This window comes from Bufo gargarizans, chromosome 3 (genome assembly GCF_014858855.1).
Source record: "Bufo gargarizans isolate SCDJY-AF-19 chromosome 3, ASM1485885v1, whole genome shotgun sequence".
Lineage (NCBI taxonomy): Eukaryota > Metazoa > Chordata > Amphibia > Anura > Bufonidae > Bufo > Bufo gargarizans.
In genome coordinates, this window is record NC_058082.1 from 413,488,171 (window position 1) to 413,502,784 (window position 14,614).

General features: G+C 43.5%; 1 protein-coding gene across 1 annotated transcript in view; it reads left to right on the forward strand.

The window, feature by feature from the left end:
* Positions 1-1,477: 1,477 nt before the first annotated feature.
* The window catches only part of LOC122932831 (P2X purinoceptor 7-like), a 36,083-nt gene continuing 22,946 nt past the window's right edge, over positions 1,478-14,614 (forward strand). The window contains exon 1 of the mRNA XM_044287464.1: positions 1,478-1,493. The gene's annotated coding sequence lies outside the window, so the exon portion shown is untranslated. The remainder of the gene's footprint in view (positions 1,494-14,614) is intronic.

The window sequence follows — 14,614 nt, forward strand, 5'->3', positions numbered from 1 at the left end:
TCGATTCCTCAGGGCATCAGCAGGAGGTTGAAACTGGCAGCGGTACACCTAGCACAGTCTCGGCGTTCCTGCTCGTAAGGGCGATCGTCTGGGCAGGAGCTCGGCAGCCAGGAGGGAGGTGCGTGCGTCACCTACGTATGCCCGCCATCATGCCGCTTCTCCCCTGTCGGAGGGTTGGTACTGGTTAATCCTCCCCATAATCTAGCGATAATCCAATATTCAAAGGGATAAATGTTCAAAAAGAGTGATTAATCCAAAGAGTTAATAATTATAAAAAAATGAATCCAGCTGGGGGTTCCAGTTTGTCACAGAAAATGATAAGGGGCTGCCAAAGGTCTGTGTGACCAACATTTAGAGTACTATAGCAGGCAGGTGTTCCCACAGGAAGATGATACCCTGTCTGCTGTTACCTTTTTGATGTCTTCTACGATCGCTTGCTGATGTCTCCTCTGGCAGCAGTCTCCTTTTAGTGTATGCGGCAGGGATGGTGTCCGCGTGGTATTGGACTTTGCGCACTCACAGTGCTTGGCATCCCACGTGGTCTTCTGTTGACTTCGGATGAGTTCGGCATGTCACGTGGTTGTTCTGCGCTAGTAGTATATGCCGGGGAGGCTGTAGTGGATATGCAGGCAGTGATTATCTGCAGAAGCATTTCCTAAAATGTCCATTCATTTATTGGACATGGGGGTATCGCAATATACCAGATGCTTTTTGGGGTCTGAACTGACCCCTTCCTTAGTGGTAACCCGCAATTGACAATGGTGCCCTTTTTATCCACTCCCTCTAATTAAAGAATAGTTTTAATCTAAATTGAATAAAGCGGTTTTATAATGATATAATAGGTGTTAATTAATTGTTGGTTCTGATTGTCAGCGCAATCTTCTTGGGTTTAACCCTTGAGTGCAGTGATTGGATGTGTAAATAGTAGGAAATCATTTCAAAAGAATAGTGTATTAAATATAAAAGAGTGGTTGTTTGAAATAGTTTGTATTTGAGTGGAGGGAAAATATATAATAAAAAGAAAAAAAAATGAAAAATGATAAGAAGTACAGGTATTATTGTGTGGAAAGTACCTGACCCAGGACTCACAGGAATCCGAATAATTCAAGTTCTGCATTTAGGCCTTCTGGTAAAAGTGTGTTGAATTCGAAGATGAAGCATGATTCTGCAGGACATTTTTGTAAAATGTTCTCCTCCCCTCCAATTGTTCTCGATCTTCTCAATGGCTGCAAAGGATATGGCTCTAGGGTCTTGATTATGGTATCTTTTAAAATGGCATGACAATGAGTGTTTATTGTATCCTTTCTTATTGTTGTTGACATGTTGTGCTCTCCGTGTTTTTAATGATCTTTGTCCTCCCCATATATTGTTTCTTGCACGGGCATTGAACAATATAGATAACATTGGTGCTGGTGCTAGTGAGGAATTCCTTGATCTCATGTGAGAAGTTGTTTGTGGTGGAGCATATCTTATCGGTCTTCTTTGGAAAAGAGGTAAGTTTGCAGTAAGTCTGTTGCATCTATAGAAACCTTTTAGTTTAACATGACTGCTGATTGGATGTTCTTGTGTTTTTGTTTTTATGTGGTTTGATGGAAGGTGCAATCTTCAGGCCTAGATCTTGGTCTTTTTTTTTGTCTCCCAGACCACTCGCAATTCTCTGTAATTTGAGAATCTGTCACGGCTGTAAGTGAGCAACACACAGTAAATAGCAACTGACCGGACCCAAACTAGAGAGGATAAAGGGTGACCCCTGTCAGACCCTAAAAGCTCTCCCTAAGCTGCTATGCACATGTCCAGATCCATATGGTGGATCGAGACATGCCCGCGTACCTCAGGCTGATGACCACTGAAACCCCTACAATAGTGTAAGGGGCACGGCCACCGGTGCCCTGCTCAGTATATGGACGGAACCGGGGTCGCCTCGGATCCAGTCAGCAAAGAAACAGAAACACACAATGTCTGAACACTTATCTGAAGGAGCTGCGGCTGCAGTGAAAACAGATCCAAAGTCAGCAGACAATATCCGAAGTACTTGCTTCAGCAGAACACAGATCCAGTGAAAAGATATCACACAGGTGAAGATACTCAAGCGAGAGATACAGCTCAAATGAAAAGTATAATCCGCACCTCTACAAAGGAGGAGGGGTGATTTAAAGGCAGCGAAATCAAACACAGGAGACACAGCTGGGAGGAAGGAAACAGAAAGTGAAGACCTCATCACAAGGGCGGAGAAACAGGGCAGAGGGAACTCCTCCAAGCTCTAGTAGTGACATCATCACAGGGGTGGAGAAACAGAGCTGTGAGAACGTCTCAAAGCTCTGGTAGTGACAGAATCTGTCCCTTATTTTTTCCGATAACCTTCCCTGCCAAGTTGAAGAAGCTACTTTTGCTCCCCAACCTACTCCACTTGCGTCTGTTACTATCTGTATCTCCAGATCTTTCTGTCAGACAGCACCACTTGAGAGATTTGTCTTTTTCTTCCACCAGTTTAGGTCCAACTTTACTGACTGTGGAATGACTATCTTCCTGTCTAAGGATGATTGTTTTTCGTTCTAACTTCCTAGGATCCAAGTTTGCATAATTCGAGTGTGAGCCTGACACCAAGCTACTGCTGTTATGCGGGATGTCATAAGGCCTATATGCTCATAGCCGTTCTGATAGAGCACCGATGTAGAGATTGGAAACTTGCTATCTTTTCCCTGATAGCTTCTATTTTCTCTTGCGGGAGAGATGACGTCTGGGACACCGAGTCCAACATTACGCCCAGAAACTTCCTGCTGGATGAGGGTATTAAATAAGACTTTTTAGGTTTACTAACCAACCCAAGTCTGACAGTTTTCAAGGAAATACTCTGTATGTCTAATTGTTACCGTTTCTGAACTTCCTATAATAATATCATCCAGATATGAATGATTGACAGTCCTTCCTCCCTGAGGGGGGCTAACATTTCTACTACCAGTTTTGTGAAAATTCTTGGCACCGAGGAAATACCAAGTGGAAGGGCAGTGAACTGGGCATGATGTAATATGCCCCTGGGATCTCTTAGTGCAAAACTGAAATACTTCTGTAAGTTTAGATGGATGGGAATGTGATAGTAGGCGTCTTTTAGATCGATTGACGTCATACAGGCCCATTTCTTGATTAGAGGTACGATGGACCTGATTGATTCCATTTCAAACTTTTTATACATAATCGATTTGTTCAAGCTCTTTAAATTTATGATGGCACGGAAGGATTTGTCAGTTTTTTTTACTAGAAACAGCCTTGAATAGAATCCTTTGTCTGATTTGGGTACAATTACTATTACACCTGATTCTTTTAACTCTAGCACCCCCTGCCAGATTTTTGATAAAATGGCGGGACTGTGGGAAGTGGTCTGAAACTTTTTGGGGGGAGTTGAGGAAAATTCTATTTTGTAAGTTTTCATAATGTCTAAAGCCCAGGGATTGGATGTTATGGATTTCCACTGCATCAGAAATTTTCTCAACCTCCCCCCTACTCTGGCATCATTGTGTTTTGCCCAGCTTATTTTGGGGATTAAGGAGGAATACCCTACCTTTACCTTCTTTTTAATAGCTCCAGCACCCTGTTTCTCCTTTACCCCTATAGGGTCTGGACTGCGAGTTAAATAGACAAAAGGGTCTTTTTTTTTTACTCTCCCTTTCATATGGAAAACCCTTCTTTTTATCAGCAGCTTTCTCTAGTATTTTGTCTAGTACAGGACTGAACACATTCGACTGAAAAGCACAACCCCTCCCTAGTACTTCATCCAAAGAGCCCATCTAGCTGAATTAGAGCCACATCCTTGGCTGCACATCTAACTGATTCAGCGGAGGTATCTGCTTGGAACGCAGTGGCAGACCTAAGAAGGGGAATGTATTGTAAAATCTCCTCCCTTGGCATCTTGTTTTTTTATGTGATTTTCTAGCTCATCGAGTCAGAAATACATGGCCCTAGCCACTGAAGTTGCGGCAATATATGTCTTTACGCCAAACATGGAGGCTTCCCAGCATTTTCTCAGGAGGGCATCGGCTTTCCGTTCCATTGGATCACGTAACTATGATGAATCCTCAAACGGCAGAAGTTTTCTTTTGCCACCTGGATATAAATTTTTGGGTTATCATTAAAAAGCTTAGCTTCAGATGGATCAAAGAGTACTCTATTTCTAAATTCTTTAGAAACTCCCAACCTCTTTTCTGGTTCTATCCATTCATCAAAGATCTTATCCTTAACGTTTTCGTTAATAGGGAACACTTTGGACTTTTTCGCACTTAATGCCCCAAACATTTCATCCTGTACTGACTGTGGTTTTTGAACATCTTCATGGCCTTTAGTAAATACTCCATTTTCTCTGAGGAAATTTTTTATCGTCTTGAACTATTTCGCCATCAGACAACTGATCTTCGTCAATACCATGTCTAGAGGTGGAAGCCTCTTTATCCATTGTTTTTAAATGGAGGCATAGGAGGAACTGGCGTACGAGGCTAGGGAAGATCTAATTTCATCCTGAATCATGGACTTTACTTCCATAAGGATAGATGGTTGCTCTTTCTTTAACAAATCATTGATGCAGGATTTGCATAATTTATTTTTGTAACTTTCTGGGAGTTTTTTGCACAAGCGGCAGATTTTGTGTATTTAGATTTAGATTCCTTCACTCCCTATAGAAAAAAGAGCAACCAGGTATCAGAAGTGCCATAGGCGCGCTGACACGCGCACATCCCGAAACTCCGTCCCCTCACCGGGAACTCTGAGAGCTGTATTCTGGCTCTGCCCCCACGACGTGTGATGTCCAGCTATCAGAGGGATGAGAGACCATGCGGCATGGGGTGAGAACAGGCCCCCGACTTCAGGGACCAGAATCATCCTAATTTCCTCTGCCCAGCTTTAGCTGCAGCTGTGGGAGGGCAGAGGAGAAGATTGGCAAGCCAATCCTTTGAATATAAAAGGAAATAAAGAAAAAAGTTAACTATAAAAACTAAAAAAGTCTTCACCTCCCTCCTGGGAGGCTTCTCTGTGTAATGCCTCCATATGGACAGGAAACACTGAGGGAGAGAGTGGGTGGAGGCTTTTATACTCTCTGTATCTGTGTATTTCTACCCGTACAGAGGTCAATCTCAGCTGTGGTCGTGGTGGTGGATGAAATGGAAAAATTGTCTTGGTCCTTAAAGGGGTATTCCCATCTTGCTACTTCATCCTTACCTGCAGTCAGCTATGCTGTTCACTTTCTGGTTTTCTACTTCTAAGGCTGGGCAGGCTTAGACAGTTTGAGTGAAGGCCGGCCACACCTCCTTATGACATCACACTGAGAAGTCAGTCCTTGCGTGCTAGTTTATGTGAAGAGTATGAGTCATCAGTCTGGCAGCCTGCAGGGTCTGTGAGGCCCCTCCCCCCTGCTGGGGAATCTGCTCAGAGAGCCATGGGAAGTGATCTCAGTGTACAGTAACATGGGGCTGTCCTGTATTCTAATACCGTTTTACACACAAAACCCATTCTGAGCAGCAAAACAATAATTCACTACTATATATCAGCCCAAAAGCATGTTGCTAGTAGCCAAATGATCTGTGCTTTTGCCTCCCCTAAAATATTACCATCCTCCACCAACCAGCACTGATGCAGATTTGTTTCCATTACAGCTCGGATCCGGCATTTTCCCCCATAGGAATGTATTAGTGCCAGATCCGTCTTTCCGATCTGTGCAAGCACAGACAGAAAAGAATTAATGCCAGATCTGTTTTTCCGGATGACACCGGAAAGACGGATCTGTCATTTCAATGCATTTTTCTGACTGATCAGGATCCTGATCAGTCTTACAAATGCCATCAGTTTTTGCCGGATCCTGCAGGCAGTTCTTGCGACAGAACTGCTTGCCGGATCACTCTGCCGCAAGTGTGAAAGTAGCCTTAGACCATGTATCTGTATAGCTGCATATACAGCTCTACTATATCTATCTTCGCCAGTACCCTCTAGCACTGTGGCAGAACCGCTTCCTATACAGCTCTGCTACATCTGTCTTCGCCAGTACCCTCTAGCACTGTGGCAGAACAGCTTCCTATACAGCTCTGTAACATCTATCTTCACCAGTACCCTCTAGCACTGTGGCAGAACAGCTTCAGATACAGCTCTGCTATATATATATCTATATTGTTCCATATACAAGCAGTGTTCCATATACAAGCGGAAAAAATAATAATATATATATATATATATATATATATATATATGGAAAGGACCCAGACAAAAAATACTTTCTTGTGCATGAGCTCTAAGGGTAGGTTCACACTGAGGTTTTTTGAAGCAGGTTTTGAGGCAGATGATTTCCAGGGAGGAAGGAAGGCAACGTTGAGTCCTTCTTTTACATTTCCAATTCCTTTCGAACCCACTTCTGGTTTTAAATGAAAAAACTGCAGGAAATTTTTCCTCAAAACCTCCTCCAAAAATCTCTGTGTGAACCTACCCCTATTCATGTCCTTTTTACGCAAATAACTGAAAAATAACAGGGCATATCTGTAAATTTTCTAGACAAAATGCTGTATTTATGAAGCGCTGCTCTGTACCATGCACCAGTGTTGATAAACCTGCGTTCACACTGCAGTCAGTGGACGCAGTTGGCGTATGTAGCCATAGGCCTGTATTCACCCGACGGGAGCCAAACAAGTTTCCTCTTGGCTTCTATGGCAATTTATTACCTCATAAAAGAGCGCGTCGGGCTGGCTATTCATATACAGCAGGTCATAGCTTTTTTTTTTTTATTATTATTATTATTTAGTAGCCGTAGCTTTTTTATTTTTTTTATTTTTTAACCGATTGTCCTAGGTAGGGGCTAATTTTTTGTGGGATGAGATGACGGTTTGATTGGTACTATTTTGGGGGGAAAACGCCCTTGTGATCGATTGGTGTTGCACTTTTTGTCATGGTAGGTGCCAAAAAATAGCTTATTTAGATTTTTTTTTTTCAGTGTTCACCTGAGGGGTTAGGTCATGTGATATTTCTATAGAGTCGGTCGTTACGGACACGGCGATACCTAATATGTTTACTTTTTCTAAGGATGCATATGTCCTTTCGATCCCTTAGTGTGGCACTTTTTGTGATAGTAGGTGACCCAAAAATGTAATTTTTGGCTTTTTTTTTTTTTACCGTGTTCACCTGAGAGGTTAGGTCATGTGATATTTTTATACAGCTGGTCGTTACGGACGTGGCGATTCCAAACATGTTTAGGGTATTTTGTTTTCTTAATTTTTACTGAATTAGAAAAGTGTGTATATGGGAAAATGTTAGATTTTTTTTTTAAACATTTTTGGCTCAGACCCACTTGGTTCTTGAAGATCCATTGGGTCTGATGCCTCTATAATACACTGCAGTACACTGTATAGTGTACTGCAGTGTATTTTCTATTACACTTTAGCAGGAGACTGATCAGGCTTAGATATACCATGGCAAGCCAGATGCCTGTGAAGGAGTCCGGTTGCCATGGTAACCATCGGGGCTCACACAGCAGCGCAGCGGCCAATGGAGGAGGGAGCTCCCTCCCTGCCCCTTCCATACAGCGGTCCCTATGGACCGCGGCATGGAAGGGGTTAACTGACATCAGTGCCAGCATGGGGCATGGGATTCCACTCGTCCTGAAATTTAAAGGGGACGGGTGCCGGCACAGTTATACACAGCAGCACAGCCTCGATCTCCTCACCACTCACTGAGGAGATCAGGGCTGCGCTGTTTAACGCTGCGAATCGAACACAAAGCCCGGACAGCTCCACTCCTCCTCCCCTGATTTTCAACCATTCTCTCCCCCTACGACTGCACTGAATACAGAGCATGCGCGGCTCTGTATCAGACGTGCGCACTCTCGTGCGAATGACAGGCTGCCTGGGTGAAAAGTAAGTGCGGTCTGTGCAAATGTGGCCCATAGATGCGGCTGTGGAGTGGTAGCCGTATCTATGGGTTGCCAAGTGCAAACAATAGGGTAGGAGGGAAGGCAATTTATCTAAAAGGGTGCATTATAAATAATAGAAGCAATTTAGAAATTGGTACTCACTTTTCCATAAGCCCATGACAGCACCCTTGAGAGACCGCCTCCATCCAAGACAGGAAACAGGAACTTTTGTGGAGAGCTCTTAAGGAGGAGCATGGCCCCAAGACCACCAGTTAATAGCGAGAACTTGTCCTAAAACACACTCTTACAGAAAAGATATTATACACTCACCTAAAGAATTATTAGGAACACCATACTTCAGAACTGCCTTCATTCTACATGGCATTGATTCAACAAGGTGCTGATAGCATTCTTTTAGAAATGTTGGCCCATATTGATAGGATAGCAGCATCTTGCAGTTGATGGAGATTTGAGGGATGCACATCCAGGGCACGAAGCTCCCGTTCCACCACATCCCAAAGATGCTCTATTGGGTTGAGATCTGGTGACTGTGGGGGCCATTTTAGTACAGTGAACTCATTGTCATGTTCAAGAAACCAATTTGAAATGATTTGAGCTTTGTGACATGGTGCATTATCCTGCTGGAAGTAGCCATCGGAGGATGGGTACATGGTGGTCATGAAGGGATGGACATGGTCAGAAACAATGCTCAGGTAGCCCGTGGCATTTAAACGATGGCCAATTGGCACTAAGGGGCCTAAAGTGTGCCCAGAAAACATCCATTACACCACCACCACCAGCCTGCACAGTGGTAACAAGGCATGATGGATACATGTTCTCATTCTGTTTACGCCAAATTCGAGACTCATCAGACTAGGCAACATTTTTCCAGTCTTCAACAGTCCAATTTTGATGAGCTTGTGCAAATTGTAGCCTCTTTTTCCTATTTGTAGTGGAGATGAGTGGTACCTGGTGGGGTCTTCTGCTGTTGTAGCCCATCTGCCTCAAGGTTGTGCGTGTTGTGGCTTCACAAATGCTTTGCTGCATACCTCGGTTGTAACGAGTGGTTATTTCAGTCAACGTTGCTCTTCTATCAGCTTGAATCAGTCGGCCCATTCTCCTCTGACCTCTAGCATCAACAAGGCATTTTCGCCCACAGGACTGCCGCATACTGGATGTTTTTTTTTCCTTTTCACACCATTCTTTGTAAACCCTAGAAATGGTTGTGCGTGAAAATCCCAGTAACTGAGCAGATTGTGAAATACTCAGACCGGCCAGTCTGGCACCAACAACCATGCCACGCTCAAAATTGCTTAAATCACCATTCTGACATTCAGTTTGGAGTTCAGGAGATTGTCTTGACCATGACCACAACCCTACATGCATTGAAGCAACATACATACAGTACAGACCAAAAGTTCGGACACACCTTCTCATTCAAAGAGTGTTCTTTATTTTCATGACTATGAAAATTGTAGATTCACACTGAAGGCATCAAAACTATGAATTAACACATGTGGAATTATATACATAACACAAAAGTGTGAAACAACTGAAAATATGTCATATTCTAGGTTCTTCAAAGTAGCCACCTTTTGCTTTGATTACTGCTTTGCACACTCTTGGCATTCTCTTGATGAGCTTCAAGAGGTAGTCACATGAAATGGTTTTCACTTCACAGGTGTGCCCTGTCAGGTTTAATAAGTGGGATTTCTTGCCTTATAAATGGGGTTGGGACCATCAGTTGAGTTGTGGAGAAGTCAGGTGGATACACAGCTGATAGTTCTACTGAATAGACTGTTAGCTGCTTTTTTCTTGCCATAATACAAATTCTAAGTAAAGAAAAAAGAGTGGCCATCATTACTTTAAGAAATGAAGGTCAGTCAGTCCGAAAAATTGGGAAAACTTTGAAAGTGTCCCCAAGTGCAGTCACAAAAACCATCAAGCGCTACAAAGAAACTGGCGCACATGCAGACCGCCCCAGGAAAGGAAGACCAAGAATCACCAGCCTCAGAAATCGCAGGTTAACAGCAGCTCAGATTAGAGACAGGTCAATTCCACACAGAGTTCTAGCAGCAGACACATCTCTAGAACAACTGTTAAGAGGAGACTGTGTGAATCAGGCCTTCATGGTAGAATATCTGCTAGGAAACCACTGCTAAGGACAGGCAACAAGCAGAAGAGACTTGTTTGGGCTAAAGAACACAAGGAATGGACATTAGACCAGTGGAAATCTGTGCTTTGGTCTGACGAGTCCAAATTTGAGATCTTTGGTTCCAACCACCGTGTCTTTGTGCGACGCAGAAAAGGTGAACGGATGGACTCTACATGCCTGGTTCCCACCATGAAGCAGGGAGGAGGAGGTGTGATGGTGCTTTGCTGGTGACACTGTTGGGGATTCTTTCAAAATTGAAGGCATACTGAACCAGCATGGCTACCACAGCATCTTGCAGCGGCATGGTATTCCATCCGGTTTGCGTTTAGTTGGACCATCATTTATTTTTCAACAGGACAATGACCCCAAACACACCTCCAGGCTGTGTAAGGGCTATTTGACCATGGACGAAAAATGGGGTGCTGCGCCAGATGACCTGGCCTCCACGGTCACCGGACCTGAACCCAATCAAGATGGTTTGAGGTGAGCTGGACCGCAGAGTGAAGGCAAAAGGGACAATAAGTGCTAAGCATCTCTGGGAACTCCTTCAAGACTGTTGGAAGACCATTTCAGGTGACTACCTCTTGAAGCTCATCAAGAGAATGCCAAGAGTGTGCAAAGCAGTAATTAGGGCTGCAACGATTAATGAAAATAATCGATAATAATCGATAACTGGATTCGTTGTCGACGAATCCAGTTATCGAATAATCGCTGATTCGTTGCTATCACTGCATCTTTATTTTACCTTTTACAATGACGCTCCAGTAACAGGCAGAGCGGACGGCGGCGTAACGTCACTTACTCACGTGATGCACCTGCTCCACCTCCTTCATTCATAAAGTGGGCGGAGCAGGTGCGTCACGTGAGTAAGTGAGGTTACGCCACCGTCCGCTCTGCCTGTTACTGGAGGGTCATTGTAAGGTAAAATAAAGATGCAGTGATTAGTCCGACTAAGCAGCGGGGCCGGGGCTTTTATGGGGAGGGGGATCGGTCTATGGCACTGCTATGGGGAGGGGGGTCTGTGTATGGCACTGCTATGGGGAGGGGGATCTGTGCACCGTTATGCCCATAACAGTGCACATATCCCCCTCTTCATAACGGCGCCACCCACAGATCCCCCTCTCCATAACGGCGCCACCCACAGATCCCCCTCTCCATAACAGCGCCACCCACAGATCCCCCTCTCCACAACAGCGTCACCCACAGATCCCCCTCTCCATAACAGCGCCACCCACAGATCCCCCTCTCCATAACAGCGCCGTCCACAGATCCCCTCCCATAACAGCGCTGTCCACAGATCCCCTCCCATAACAGCGCCGTCCACAGATCCACCATAAGTGTCGTCCACAGATCCCCTATAATAGTGTCATCCACAGATCCCCCCATAATAGTGTTGTCCACAATTAGTTTTAATATGGCCTTTGAACATAATTTTTCAAGTAAAAATCATATAAACCTCTTTGTTTTGTAATTTTGTCGTTTTTCCCGATTAATCGTAGAAATTAATCGGCAACTAATCGATTATTCAAATAATCGTTAGCTGCAGCCCTAGCAGTAATCAAAGCAAAAGGTGGCTACTTTGAAGAACCTAGAATATGACATTTTCAGTTGTTTCACACTTTTGTTATGTATATAATTCCACATGTGTTAATTCATAGTTTTAATGCCTTCAGTGTGAATCTACAATTTTCATAGTCATGAAAATAAAGAAAACTCTTTGAATGAGAAGGTGTGTCCAAACTTTTGGTCTGTACTGTGTGTGTGTGTATATATATATATATATATATATATATATATATATATATATATATAATTTATTTATTTTTTTCATATATATTTTATATATATATATATATATTTATTTTTTTGGTATATACAAAAACACAAATAAATATTATATCTATATGGGGTGGGAATAAATCCCGGGTGCTGTCATGGGCTTATGGAAAAGCGATTACCGGTGAGTGCAATCTTAAATTTCCCTTACGGCCATGACAGCAACCTTCAAGAGACGACTAGAATAGTAATTCTTTTAGGGGGGGACTACTGCCTGGAGGAGTTTCCTACCGAAAGCTAGTTGTTCCCTAGAGCCTAGGTCTAGTCTGTAGTGACGAAAGAAGTTACACGGCAACTGCCATGTGGCTGCTCTACAAATCTGTTCTATGGTAGCATCAGCCCTTTCTGCCCAAGAATTGGAAACTGATCTGGTGGAATGAGCACCAAACCTTTCGGTGGAGTTTTCCCTGCTGAAGAATAGGCCAAAGTAATGGCGCTCACAATCCATCTGGAAAGAGATTTAGGAGAGGCTGAGAGACCTTTGTTTTTGCCACTAAATTGAATGAAAAGCTTAGGTTTTCCTCCATTGACTAGTAATGTCCAAATAATGAGATAGACATCTTTTTACATCTAAGCAATGGAGTTTCTTCTCTTTTTCATTACTTGGATTCTGGCACAGGGAAGGAAGGACAATGTCCTGTGTTCTATGGAACATAGAAACCACTTTTGGCAGAAAGGAATGGTCTGGCTTAATAAGTACCCTGTCATCTAAGATGTTAGTATAAGGTGGGGAAATTGAAAGAGTCTTATGGGTAAGTCTTGTAATGGTTCAAAGGGAGGATCCATGAGGCTAGTGAGGACTAAGTTGAGGTCCCATGGGGGAACTGAAGGTCCAAGTATCGGTCTAACTCTGCTGATGGCTTTGAAAAAATCTAACCCAAGTGTGGTTAGCGATCGGGGAATCAAAAAAGGCACTTAGGGCAGATACCTGTACCTTGAGAGTGCTAGGCCTCAAATTCTTTTCATGACCGCCTTGTAAGAAATCTAGGATCTTACACATAGGAGGAGGGTTTACTTTATAGGATTCACCGGATCCTTGGCAAACTTCTGGAAGGTGTTGCAAACTGAGATAAATCCAGGAGGTGACCTCCTTTCTGCAGGATAGCAAGGTGGAAACTACTTTCTTGGAGAGGCCTCTACTTTCTAAGATTTCCCCCTCAAGAGCCATGCTGTTAGATGTAACTGCCTTACATTCGGATGGATGACAGGTCCTTAAAACAAAAGATCTTGCCTTTCTGGGAGAATCCAAGGGTCTGCTAGGGAAAGTTTCCTCAACCAGGTGAACCAGGTTCTTCAAGGCCAAAATGGAGCAATTAGGATTACTCTCGTTCGTTCTTGCCTTAACTTTTGGAGAAACCTTGGAAGGAGTCTTAACGAAGGAAAGGCGTAGAGGAGCTGGTTCGGTCAATGGAGGGAGAAGGCATCTATCCCCGATGGTGAATCTCTTGCCCTGAGGGAAAAGAAAAGACAGCATTTTCTGTTCTCCCTGGTTGCAAATAAGTCCAGATGCGGACGACCCCAGGATAGAGTTATTTGGTTGAAGACCTTTTGATTTAGACACCATTCCCCTTGGTCTAGTGTGTTTCTGCTTAAGAAATCTGCTAGCTTGTTTTCCGTGTCCTTTAGATGTACTGCCATGATGGATGGAACGCAAGGAATTATAAGAGAAAAAATGTCTGTGGCCAAACGGCATAAGATTTTCTGATTTGGTTCCTCCTTGTCTGTTGAGATAGGAAACGACTTTCCCCTGAATTAAAGGAAGAAATTATTTTAAAGGAAAGAAGAACTGCTCTCAGTTCTCTCATACTTTGAGAGTCCTGACTCTCTTCTTCTTTCCAAACGCATTGCCGCAGGTACCCCTGGCAATAGGCCCCCAGCCGAAAGGACTTGAGTTGGCGGTAAGGGTTATAAAATTCAGTTGGTTCCAAGGAAGCCCCTGAGACAGATTTACAGGATTCAGCAACCAGCGTAAAGATTGGTGTATCTAGCGGGCAAAGGGCACCCTGCCATTCTTTCAGGATTTGCCACTGGAGGGGTCTGGAGTGAAGCTGGCTCCAACTGACCGCTGGTATAGTGGAAGTCATTCTGCCCAACACCGCCATAGCCTGCCTGATAGTACGGTTCTTTGCAGATATCAGAGACTGAACTCCCTCTGTTAATTTCTGAATCTTGTCTTGGGGAAGGATACAGCATAAATTCTGCGAGTTCAGGATCATTCCTAGAAAGATACATTCTTGGGAGGCTATTAGATGCAATTTCCCCCAGTTTATTTGCCAGCTGAGTTCTTCTAGGATCCGCACCACTTCTTTGAGATGCAACTCCAGACGGTTCTTTGACTCTGCTATCACCCAGAGATCGTCTAGATAAGGGATTACTAGAATGTCTCTCTCTCTTATATGGGCCATGACCTCTGCCATTACTTTCGTGAATAGTCTGGGAGCCTGAGAAAATCCAAACTGAAGGGCTGTATATTGCAGGTGATGAATCTGACCTTCTATTGAAACTGTGACTCTGAGAAATTTTTGACAGTCTGCATGAATAGGGATGTGGTAGTATGCATCTCTTATATCTATTGTAGCCATGAAACAGCCCCCAAAAATATGTTTTAAAACTGACAGGATTGACTCCATTCTAAACTTTTTGTAAGAGAAATTGATTTAGATCTTTTAAATTTATAATGGTTCTGAATGTGCCATCTGGTTTGGGAACCAGAAAAAGGGAAGAGTAGAAACCTTTCCCTTTCTCTGATT